Here is a 12,770-nt window from a genome sequence, read left to right as displayed (position 1 = left end):
TCCCACATTCAGTTTGTTCCCCAAAGCCCCTCACTCTCCCCACCCCACTCCACATCCCCGATAAACCATTTCATCAGTTATTATCTCCATGCATCTACTCCTTTTGTGCTTCATAAACTGGGAAACCCAACAGAAACAATACAAACAAAATAAAATGGCAAGAAAACAATATAAAGATAAAAAATACAAATATAGAGTAAGAAAGAAAAGACCACCATCAATATGTAAAAATCCAGGGAAGAATGAAAAAAATCATTTTATTGGGGCTCATAAAACTCTTATCACAATCCATACACACATCAATTGTATAAAGCACATTTGTACATTTGTTACCCTCATCATTCTCAAAACATTTACTCTCCATGTAAGCCCCTGGCATCAGCTCCTCATTTTTCCCCTTCCCTCCCTGCTCCCTCCTCCCTCATGGACCCTTGATAATTTATAAATTATTATTTTGTCATATCTTTCCCTGTCCGACATCTCCCTTCACCTACTTTTCTGTTGTCCATCCCCCAGGGAGGAGGTTATATGTAGATCCCTGTAATCGGTTCCCACTCTCTACCCCACCTTCCCTCTACCCTCCCGGTATCGGTATCGCCACTCTCACAGGGAAGAAATTTTTGTTGTGGAACAAGTAAGAAATACTTCAGCCTAGAACCAATTCAGGTTGGGTCAAGAGGGAAGTCCACTGACAAAGTATCAAATTATACCATGTTCGATCCACCATAATCAAGTTTAAGATCATCTCTGTCAGTAAAGCTATTTGAGTACCCTTTCCTGTGGCTAGAGGGGATCTGCCAGAAGCTTAATTTGACTAGCTACTCTCGTCAGATGGATTTTGGGATCCCACTTCCTCCATTGCCTTCTACAAATTGGGGGTTCACAGCTTAAGCTCTACCTTTAAAAAATGTTGTTGTCATCTTTGGATCACACAGGCTGGTGTGCTTCTTCCATGTGGGCTTAGTTGATTCCTCACTTAGATGGCTGCTTGTTTAATTACAAGACTTCAGGATCCCAGCCACTATTCCAATCAAAAGCTGGGCACCATCTGCTTTCTTCACTACATTTTGCTGTAGTACCCTTATCTTCAGTAATCATTTCATGAAGGTGAGTACCCAGCAGGGTCATGTTATCAGAATTAACTGTTCTTGGGTTGGGGCTAGAGTTAAGTGGAAGCCCAGAGTCCATGTGCTTGTCTTTTTTTACCCCTCACCTCTGTATGCTGTAGTAAGTCTGTGTAAGAGTAATAATATTCACTGAAATGTATTGTGTGCCACTAAATGCAAATGGTTATGAACAGTTCTGGTTTACTTTGGCAGTCATATTATAACAAAAACCAAAACCCACAAGCTAAACAGCAACAACAAAAACCAAATAAATAAGCAAAATGCAGAAAAATAAAGAAACAAAAAAAGAAAAACATTGTCAATCATCCCCGTGGGGGTATTAAATAACATCAAACTTCCCAAGGACTTGTCCTATCCCCACCTTTAGCCCTTTCCACCAGCACTCTCTTGTAGTATATTATCTTTCCCTTGGCCCAAGTGACCACCTGTCTAGCCTATTGTTTTTCCTTTGTTCTCTCCCCTTCTACCTCTGTCGACCACCGAAGTATGTTTCTTTTGGTATGAAACCCTTTTCTTTTTCATAACAGTAGTCTCATATAATTTTTGCCCTAACTTCACTCAGTGTAATGTCTTTCGGATGCATCTGTCATGAGGTGTTCCACAATTTCATCATTATTCTTTAATGGTGTGTAGTATTTCATTGTGACCATGTACCAAGCTTATGGATCCATTCTCCCACTAATGGGCCTTTACAGTGTTTGCATCTTCTTGATATTGTGAATCAACTTGCAATTTCCAGTGAAGCTTAGTCTGAGTTTTAAATAAATCAATTGATGCCTGGGAGAACAGTCAGAGGAAAGGAGCAAGTGTTCACCTTAGACCAATCATGACTAAAGAGACATAAGAACACAGATCTCAAATGGTTACTTCCAGATTTAACTTTCTGTGAGACCATAAAGAACCTGCTGGATGGCATCACATGCTTCATGTTAAGTTTAAGAAGCCTGAAACTGACCTCATCTCTTTTCACCCAAACAATACACAAGTACTGGCCTCTCCCCGAAATTTCTACTTGTAAATGAATGGTGCCATCATTCTGCCAGCACCCTTAGCTAAAACCTTGAATTATCCTCTCTTCTCTTTTTTTACCCCTCACCTCTGTCTGCTGTAATAAATCTGTGTAAGAGTAATAATATTTACTGAAATGTATTGTGTGCCACTAAATGGAATATACATCATCTCACTTAATTCTAAAAGCAAAATTTAAAAATTCTAAAAAAAACTTGGTTGTAAGGCCACTTGACTTTATTACTTGATCACCAAGTAATAAATTTAGGAAGAAGATTGAAGGATATTTGACTTCAGAACACACTTTTTTGATGATCAGACCATACTATCTCTTTGTGTTTTAAATACTTTGTTATTAAACATCCCTAATATCTCATCTCCTACAAATCCACTTCAATCTTTTTGTACACCCACTCAGACAGCCCTGGCACTGCCGTTCCTCAGCAGCTGTTCAGAATCCTGAATTTCCTCTAGGAATTTGGCATCATGTGTGAGAAATCTGAACTTCAGTGGTTCCAGTATTATGATCCTGGACAGTGGTATGTGAAAATCCCCAGTAGTTGTGCAATGCATGTTTGTTTTTAATCAGTTGGAGGTATTAGCTAGTTCTATCTTCTTTTCATTCTTCTCTCTATTCCACATTTTCACGACTGCCCAGACATCTACAAAAGATCCCCAACATAAAGGCGGTTAGCTGAATTTAACTGTTTAGTCTTGCCCTGTGCTATGGTCACAATCTTGTCCTTGATTGCATGGCCCTTACCTTACAGCTTCTATCCATGATTCCTAGAGGAAAACAGTTCAACATTATGGGGCCTCAATTTTCTAGAATAATACTCTCCTGGAAATTTAACACAGGCAAACCTTCACAGATCCATGATTAGAGCAAAATTTGCCTTGAAACATGACTGTGCTGATTTTCCGTCACATATAACCCTTTGCTCATCTGAATTGAGTTTCAATTGATTATGGTTAGTAACTATGGTAGAAATGGTCCCCACTGTTGCCTGCCTTCTGGTACTCATGCACTTGAACGCAGTCTGAACCTAGGTAACTTGCTTTTAACTAAACAGAATAACCAATAAAGGTGATGGGTTGTCTCTTCTCTGATTAGATAACTAAACATTGTGGTTTCTATCTTACTGGTATACTGCATTGCCTTCTTGGCTTTTACACGTAGACGAAGCAAGCTGCTGTGTCTGAGAGGTCCATGTGGCACGGAGCTCCAGCCAACCCTAGCCATAGAGCGAATCATCTCAACAATCGGGTGAGCTTGGAAGCACATTGCTCTCCAATGGGGTCTTGAGATGTCTTTGAAGTAGAGGACAAAGCTATGTTGTGTCCAGATTCCAGATCTGCAGAACCTATGAAATAATAAATGAGTATTGTTTTAAGCTGTCAAATTTTGTGGTGATTGGTTATGCAGCAAGAAGTAACTAAATACACTTTAAAATTTAGTACAGTAGTAAAGTGGAAAAAAAAGAAACAGTTTTTTTAATCATTATGCTACAAATACGCACCTAATATATTTGGCTTTTTGAGGAACGTGATGATAGCGGTTTAGATTATATGTATCAGTCAGCCAGTAACCTCCTTTTGCTCATCCTTGGAAAGGTTCCAGTACATGGCTCCCTTTGCTGGACCAGGAACAGAGATGAAGGCAGACCTGAAGCTAATTCCCCCTGAACACTCCAGTCTCTAGGAAGTGGGAGCCAATGTACTGCTCACACAATTACGGAAGTTCTCAGGGTGAAAAGCAATCTCCGGATCATTGACTCATGTAAACCTTTCCATGTGGCTTCTTGCCAAGGTGACTCAGCATTCCTTTGCCTCAATATTGCACATTACGAAGTTTCAAAATTTAGCATTGTACCATACTAGTTCACATGACAAATGAGGAATGAATGTACTCCAAAATTAATCCCAACGGAAAGGCAAATTTGACTGCCAGGCAATCTATGAGTGATCAGTTACAGTGAAAGAAATTTAAGTAATTAGTCTTTTCTGATCATTGCTTAACACCTTTGGTTTTAGTGACCATTTTCTCAGTGACAGTGAAGTGTCGATGTGGCATTCACAGTATGATACTAATATGACATCCTCAGTTGTAATATACCCCTATTTTCACAACTAACAGGGAGGTAAAAGTTTTTTATACTGTGCTGTTCATCAAAGGTTTATGTTCTATGTACAGCAATAGAATAATCACAATTCTGTTCATGGGGACAATGAACAGAAGTGTCATTGCTTCTTTTCTCTCCAGTCATCCCACCTTAAACTCTCTCTCTGTGGTGTACACACCCATAACCAGTCAAGTAAAATGTTTGCCAGTTAGATGATCCTTCCTAGGAAAGGAAAAGGAGATAATGGACAAGTCTGAAATGACTTATAAAAAGTACCTTCCTTCTCCCAAATGAATGATCAACTTGAAGTTTCCTTTTAAAATTGGATAATATTTGTGTCCGTGCAGTATGAGGAAATAATTCTTTGTTATAAAATTGCCATTCCTGAAATAGATCTATGTGCATATATTTATAGGTTTAGTATAAAGGTAGCAGATGGACATTGGGCCTCTACTCAAGTACTCCCTCAATACAAGAACACTTTGTTCTATTAGCCTGGCATTCCATGATGCTCACCTTCTTGACCTGATCGCTGTAGACCAAGCAGATGCATAAGAAAACGTGGTGAAGAAAGCTGATGGTGTCTGGCTATCAAAACACATAGCATGCGGGGTCTTAAAGGCTTGAAGATAAACAAGCAGCCATCTAGCGAGAAGTTTCAAAGCCCACATGGAAGAAGCACACCAGCCTGTGTGATCATGAGGTGTCAAAGGAATGAGGTATCAGGCATCAAAGAACAAAAAAATCATATCATTGTGAATGAGGGGGAGTGCAGAGTGGGGACCCAAAGCCCATCTGTAGGCAACTGGACATCCCCTTACAGAAGGGTTGCAGGATGGAGATGAGCCAGTCAGGGTACAGTGTAGCATTGATGAAATATACAATTTTCCTCTAGTTCTTTAATGCTCCCCCCCTACTATCATGATCCCAGTTCTACCCTACAAATCTGGCTAGACAAGAACATTTACACTGGTATCGATCAGAGCTGTAAACACAGGGAATACAGGACACATAACCCCTTCAGGACCAATAATGACAGTAGCAATACCAGGAGAGTAAGGGAAAGATTTGGGGAGGAAGGGGGAACCAATCATAATGATCTACATATAACCCCCTCCCTGGGGGATGGACAAGAGAAAAGTGGGTCAAGGGAGACATCGGTCAGTGTAAGACATGAAAAAATAATAGCAATTTATAAATTATCAAGGGTTCATGAGGGAGGGTGGGTGGAGAAGGGAGGGGGGAAAAACAAAGAGCTGATACCAAGGGCTCAAGTAGGAAGCAAATGTTTTGAGAAGGATGATGACAACAAATGTGCAAATGTGCTCGACACATTTTATAACGAAGAATTATAAAATTGGATGTATGTATGGATTGTGATAAGAGTTATACTAGCCCCCAATAAAATGATTTTTTATTAAAATTGCCACTCCTACTCTCAGGCCAACTCCATAACACTCCACATAAAATATGTTCCTTGTGATAAATTGCAAAGGGTTCCCATGGGATGGCCAATTGGTTAGGGAGGATGAAGCTGTGACATATGGTACTTGGCCACCATCCATTCCAGCTCCTGCGCCACCTGTTTTCTCTGGGATTCCGTCTCTGTTCTAAATCTTTCATTCAAGGCACATGAGAAAGAAACTCTGAGGAGAGGCTATCCTAATTTGCTGCACTTTTTGTTTGAAAAAAAACACCCACATCAACAGCTGCTAGTGTCAAGTCAGTGTTCTGAAAGGCCTGGTTGGTTTATGTCCCTCCCTTTTGCTCAGACTAACACATCAGTAGCAATGAATACTGAAAATATAAGAATGACCCACACGTTCACCATCCAAGCGCAGTGTGAAGGGGAAACCCCCTCAGAGTTGCATTCACCCCCTTGCTGTTCCTCCCGGGAGCCATGCACTGGAAACACACCAAGGGTGAGCAAAAGGAACCCAGTGTGACTCCCACGAAACAAACAATTTTGCCAAAACTGGTTGCTGGGAGATAATCACAAGTAAGATTTCTGGATTTAAAATGTTAAGCCACACAGAGTGTTTTAATCAGCTTACGTTTGCTCTTTAATTCAGTCATATTTACAAGAATGATCAGGCAAGTAGAAATCCGATCCTTTCTCCCAAGGAGCGCCTGGTGGTTTCAAACTGCTGACTTGCCATGCATAATCACTATACCACCAGGGCAGTGGTCAAATTAAATTCGGTTTGGGAGTTTACCAAGAATATTTTGGTATGGAAAGAAACCTCCATAGGAAGAATCTATTGTGCACTAAAATAATCACTGCTTTGTGTAGTTATTGTAAAGAAATTTATAGCAAAGAATGGTAGGGGACATATATCTTCATTTCCACCGTAATAGCAATAATACAGTTATGTTCAAATGCATATAACATGAAAAGCCAAATGCAATCTTTTCTACTTTAAAGGTGGCAAAACACACAGGAAAGCACGAGAAGACTAAAGCTGGGCTTGTACTTAGAAGATTTAGTTTTGACTCAGGAATCTCTAGGTGGTTCCAATGGTTAAATATCTGACTAGACCATGAGGTGGCCCTTTCAATACCCCAGAGGTGCCTCGGAAGAAAGACCCAGCGATCTGCTTTCAAATGGCCGTAGCCTTGAAAACCCCCTGGGATGGTTCTGCGTGCTCACAAGTTGCCTTGAGTTAAACTCTACTGGACGGCAACCAACAGCAGTTCCAGCTCCCTCAGCTCCAGTTGCTAGTTAGGTGGCTTTAGGCAATGAACCCCTCTGGCCTCTACAGGCGCCATTCATCACACAGGTAAGAAAGACGCTTCTCACCTTGAAAAATCCTCTTCAGATTCAGAAAAGCATCTACAATCTGGAGCTACTTTATGGTTTTCAGATTTCTGAATGAAAAACATCTTTTTAAAGTGGTTAGTGTATTCTAGAGGCAATTACATTGTAATGCAATTGTACATGATATTTTGGTCATTCGTTTTGAGGAGCTGAAGGCTGGAGGCTGTGTAGTGGTAAGAAAATACGTTATAAGAGCTTACGGAGCGCTCCAAAATATTCCTTAAAAAAAAAAAAAAAAAGAAGTTTTAATGTGCTCGGCAAACTAAGAAAACCAGAACTTGCAGGGGTGTCGCTTGATATTAGGAAGGAGGTAGCAAAAACCCTAACGTTTCTCTGAGAAAAGTACCTTCAAAAACATCATAGCTTAGAGTAGATGATGTTTTGTTGTTCGTTTTTTTTGGGGGGGTTGTCGATGATGTTTTAAGTGCAACTCTATCTTAAAAGAGTTTAGCAGCTCAACTATTTATATTCAGTCCACATGGGTTGTATTCTTCTTCTATCTCAGTACATGCCACTTGGTCCTCCACTGCTCTCTAAAGATTAGTTAGGTATTCTAGTACCGTGGATCTCATGGTCTCTCTAATCTTAAAATCTAAATACGTTACTTCTGCTTTAAAGTTCAGGAAGTTCAATTTCAAACATGGAAGTTGATATTATCACACAAAGCCCATTTAAAAAGGCATTCTGGAACAAGAATTTTGGCCTTTGAGCCGCAAGTCTATTTTTGTCATTAAGCACTTCTTATGCTTATTCTGCCTCACATGCTACAAACAGGCAGCAGGAAACATGTGATGATCATCCATTGTCTTTGCATCATGGCGGCATTTAAAACATATAAGTTAAACTGTCCCCTAGGGCACTAAGGGAATCTTGTGTGAGAACTACCAAATAATCTTAAATACTTACTCTAATAATAGAGATGACCCTTTCCAAAGACTTTACTTCTATGGGTCTCACTCAGTCCCTTGGGAAGAAGCAACACTAATCACTGACTCAGAAAGCATGAAATATTTTAAGATGCATTAGAAAGCATATGGAATGCATGAAGACTGAGACATATTGATTGATCAATTTTTTTATGCTAGGAAAACATGCACTCTATTTATTTATTTTTTTTATTGCCCCCCAAATAATGCAACTTTAGAAAGGATTTCAATAAAAATCTCTGTAATGAGTAGAATTTTAAAGTGAATTATTTTCTTGAAAAGAACTTTTAAAAAAATGTTATATTTTAAGAGCTATGAGGCGTTCTTAGTACATTGGTCAGAACCACAAATATTAAAAATAATATAAACAAACAAACCAACAAACCCACATTGCCACCAAGACTGTTCTTACGAAATCCCCATGGGAGCAGATAGCCTCACCGTTCTCCTTGTGGCTGGTGAATTTAACTGCCGACACTTTAGTTAGCAGCCCGATGCCTAACCCACAGTGCCACTAGGGATCCTTAAACATAAAATAGGCTAATTAAAGGCGGTAGATATTTAGGTTAGATAAGTTAAGCCTCCCTTTTAGGATAAGTCTTAAAAGGCAGAGCTTCTTACATTTCAGGGAACTTCTACAGGCACCGGGAAGCAAGCAGACAGAACCACAGGCCTCAAATCCTTGAACCACATCGACCAGCATGAAAATAGACACAGAAGACCCGCGCCGTCCAGGAATCCACTTAAGTTCTCGTTTCTTTACTTACTGTAATACGTAAAATAGAAAGCATAATCTGTTGGTCTTACAGGACATCAATTTCATTCATCAAACATTAATTGCTAAATGTCCCAAACCAGGATGTAGTCCCTACTATGCTCTGACCTCTGCTCTCAGGAAACTGACAGTTCAGGGGGAGAATTTGACGTGTGAGCAATTTGAAGACAAAGCAGAAGGCTCTAAGCACTGTAACAGAGGGGTGAATAAATAATGCTATGGAAACCCTGAGAGGAAAATAGCTGACTTCAACTGGAAGGCTTGGGAGAGGCTTTCAACAAGAAAGACAGCATTTCAACTGGCCTCTGCAGAGGAGAACAAGCTCAAGAAGCACTGGTGCAGTGCGAGGAGCATCTAGGAAGCATCTGAGTCAAAAGCCCTGAGTTTTCCCCAAGTTAACTGAGACCCGTCAACAGGCTAGTCCACTGTTTGTCTTCGAGAAGAGAAATCAAGGAGCAAGGAAAGGGGAAGCAATTGGAGGGTCTGATTCCTAGTTTAAATGGTTGACTACAAAGTTCAAGATCTGAAATTAAACCCGCACTTAGTTTACAATAAAAATTCTTAAAAACAAATCATCATCATCATACTACATATTAAAAGCTGAGTTGTGGTTCCTCCTCTGCCCTTATGGGCTATTAGATGTGTGCAGGAGTCTCTTTCGGGAAGGGGCGATGGGTGTGTGGTCCTGCCTGAGTTGCTGTGTTAGCATAGGAGGTTGAGTCTGCTTGGTGATTCCACTGTGGACTTAACTCCTTTGGCCCATTTGAGTTTAGAAATGCTCCTGAGACTCTGGCCTGCGCATGCTCTGCTCCCTCTCGGGGGCCAGTCCTGCTTTCGGGTGGTGAACTCTGATCTTGCCAACTGCAAAGTTCTGCTAGAGCACGGCGGTGGCCTATCATCCACTTTTAGCTGCTTACATCGGGTAGATTCATTGTCTGGAAGGCTTTTTGGTGATTTCTTTTAAAATTGTAGGGCCCTTACTCTTTATTCCTTTTCAATGTAGACTGTTACTGCTATTTTAAGAAAGGTATCTAATTTTTCGTGAAGAACAGGAAACAGTACCATAATGGAGGTGGTTGCACAGAGTCCTGCCTCAAATATGGCAAATTAGCACACGGTATAAATATTTTCAGGGTTTTTTTCCCATTTAGATTTCTGTTTCCAACATAGCCTAATATCTTTAAACTTGGATCTAGCTCTGTAACTAGATTAAGGCTATCATATAAAATGGGTAAAAACATTGAGATTCAGTAGAAAAATTGGCAAAGAAAAACATACAGAATACTCATAAAAGATACTAGGGCTAGTAAATACATAGGGGGGGGGAATATAAACCTTCAGTGCATAATCATAACTATATAATATACCTTATTCTAGGAAAGATAAAAAGATACTACAAAACTCATAGGATTGTTGGTGGCAATATAAACTAGAATAACCGTTATGAAAATCTATTTGGCTATAAGATATTCTTATTCTTTGACTCCACATTAAGGAATTTACTCTAAGAAGATGATTTCAAGGAAGAAAAACTCTTTGTAAGTTTATTGGGTTCCTGCAGAAAACTTGTCAATGATATCCGTTTCCATTCTTGTTCTCTCCCTTCCTTTTCGTGATGTATTTCAACACAGCCATCAGAGTGATCCAAACCTCTGCTCAGGATGCTCCTGTGGCTCATTTTACCAGGGTGAAGGGCCAAGTCCTTACAGTGGCTTCTGAGGCTCCACAGGATCTGGCTCCCTGCTACCCCTCTGACCTCAGTCATGCTACTCTCCTTGTCCTCCTCACAGTACAGCCACAGGGCCCCTCGCTGTTCCAGCAACAAGCCAGCAAGTGAAAATTGTTGATAACAATAGAAACTAAACCAAACAAGTCATTGCCAACAAGTAGATTCTAACTCACAGTGACCCGCGAGGACAAAGTAGAGCTGCTCCCGTGAGTTTCACACACTGTAACTCTTCAAAGGAGTAGAAAGCCTTACCTTTCTCCACAGGCTGATGGTTGCTACATGCTGACCTTGAAGTTAGCAGCTCAACACGTAACCCACTCTGCCAGCAAGGCTCCTCCACAGAAAGAAAACTGTGAGAAAAAGACACGAATGGACACGGCAAGAGAAGAGAAACACAGTAGTGGGAGTATAAAAGTATAGATGTGTTTGGAGTAAGGAGCATGACATAGTTGGAGGATGGGACTTCTGAGGAAATTAGAAAGTTAGACTAAAATAGAGCCTGATCTTCATTATCAAGAGTATGGGAAACTATTACTACATGTCAATTTATGATAATATACTATTATATATGTGTATATCATTGAAATATATTTGTGAAAAAATATAACAATACCCATGTTGTAAGAAAATTGTTGTTTACAAATACAGTGGGGTTCCCCACCAAAAACACATTTGTTTTCAAAGCTATGCAATTAAAAATTTTTTACAAAACAATCTTATCACCTTAAAGTACTTTCCACTACACTTAATACATTTTTAATTTGTGATTAAATTCTTGGAAACATTTTTCAAAATCATCTGTTTGTATGGCTGACAGAGTCTCCCTGATTTTTTTCTTCACATCTTGTCTGTCATGTCCCTCTTCATTCGCAGAATCAAGAAGAAGTTGCATGGAGCGAGGTCAGGTGAGTCAGGTGCATGGGGCAAGAGAGTCATGCTGTTTTTTGCCAAAAACTGGTGCACTGAGATGGCTGCGTGACCAAGTGCACTGTCATAGTGGCAATACCAGTCCCCCGTCTGCCACAAATCAAGCCTTTTCTTGCTGCACACTGTTATGCTATCTTTTCAGAATCTCTAAATAGAAAGCTTGATTAATAGTCTGACCTGGTGGAACGACTCCAAATGTACTCCAAGTAGATATTTTCATCCATTCAGGATGTTGACAGACGTCCAGAATGGGTTTGTTATCAATCAACATTTCACTTATTTTTAACGAGAAAACCACTGGTACACTTGAGTTTTTCCCATAGTGCTGTCCTTGTAAGCTGTGTTCAACATGACGAGTTTTGGCGGCATTTTTCCCTAAGCAGGAAAGAAAATTTGATAGCCACCCACTGTTCTCTTAAATAGGCCATCATAAAAAACGAAGTTCGAGCAAAACTGCTTTTATGAAAAAATTCACTGTGACTAGAGAGAACCTTCCCAGGTGATGCCACTGAGTGCACTAACTCAGAGCGGGTGGCTCAATGCTTGCTGAGTGGAAACAAATGCGTACTATGAAAGCTGTGCTCCGCCCAGAACAATTCTGGCCTTTTTTGGGATATAACCCCTCATATGAAGGACAGAGTAGGTAGAGAAAAGCTAGAAGCAGGATAGGCACTTGGTTTTGTGAAAAGAACATGGAATTGAACTAGAGAAATGAGAATGAGGCCGAAGGCCTGGTTGAGTTGGAGAAGTGACAACAGAACGGGAATTGTTTTGAGAATTCAAACAGATAAGGTAACAAATAAAAGAAACATTAAATTATCTTTTTATATACAGACAGGTAAGGAGAAATTTAATATGATCTCAAGGTTTCAAGCTGGAGCCTGCTGCTGTTCTTAGGTGCCAAGTAATGTTTCTATATAATGTAAATTCAATTGCTCATGATGCAGAACATGGTAAAAGGAGCAGCCTTTAGTATGGATTACAACTCAAGTGAAAGAAAACCCAAATCCTCAAAACTGGACCAACAGGCAACATCCTGATAAACTAAGAACAGATTGAACGTATCAAAGACGTTTGTTTTGCTTTGATCCACAGTCAGTGCTTATGGAAGCAGCAGTCAAGGGATCAAATCATTGCACTTGGCAAATCTGCTTCACAAGACCTCTTAAAAGTGCTGAAAAGCAAAGATACTACATTGAGGACTAAGGTGCACCTGACCCAAGCCATGGTATTTTCAATTGCCTTATGAAAATGTGATAACTAGACACTGAATAAGGACTGTGTGGATCACAGCCCAATATGTAACTTACTAATAATTTTTAAATTAAAATATAACA

The 12,770-nt window shown here is 40.0% G+C and overlaps 1 long non-coding RNA gene across 1 annotated transcript; it reads right to left on the bottom strand.

Moving 5' to 3' along the window:
• Positions 1-1,112: 1,112 nt before the first annotated feature.
• On the bottom strand, positions 1,113-11,218 carry LOC123520988. The gene is made up of 3 exons (XR_006679492.1): positions 10,759-11,218; positions 8,624-8,768; positions 1,113-3,499 (listed from the first exon to the last, which is right to left on the bottom strand). It is a non-coding gene; the product is annotated as an uncharacterized LOC123520988 (long non-coding RNA).
• Between the last annotated feature and the right edge of the window lie 1,552 nt (positions 11,219-12,770).

The sequence above is a fragment of the Echinops telfairi genome, unplaced genomic scaffold, assembly GCF_000313985.2.
Source record: "Echinops telfairi isolate 266 unplaced genomic scaffold, ASM31398v2 ScPeMD7_7468;HRSCAF=8506_0, whole genome shotgun sequence".
Taxonomy (NCBI): domain Eukaryota; kingdom Metazoa; phylum Chordata; class Mammalia; order Afrosoricida; family Tenrecidae; genus Echinops; species Echinops telfairi.
The sequence above is the reverse complement of the archived record's forward strand: the minus strand, read 5'-3'. Positions and strand labels throughout refer to the sequence as shown.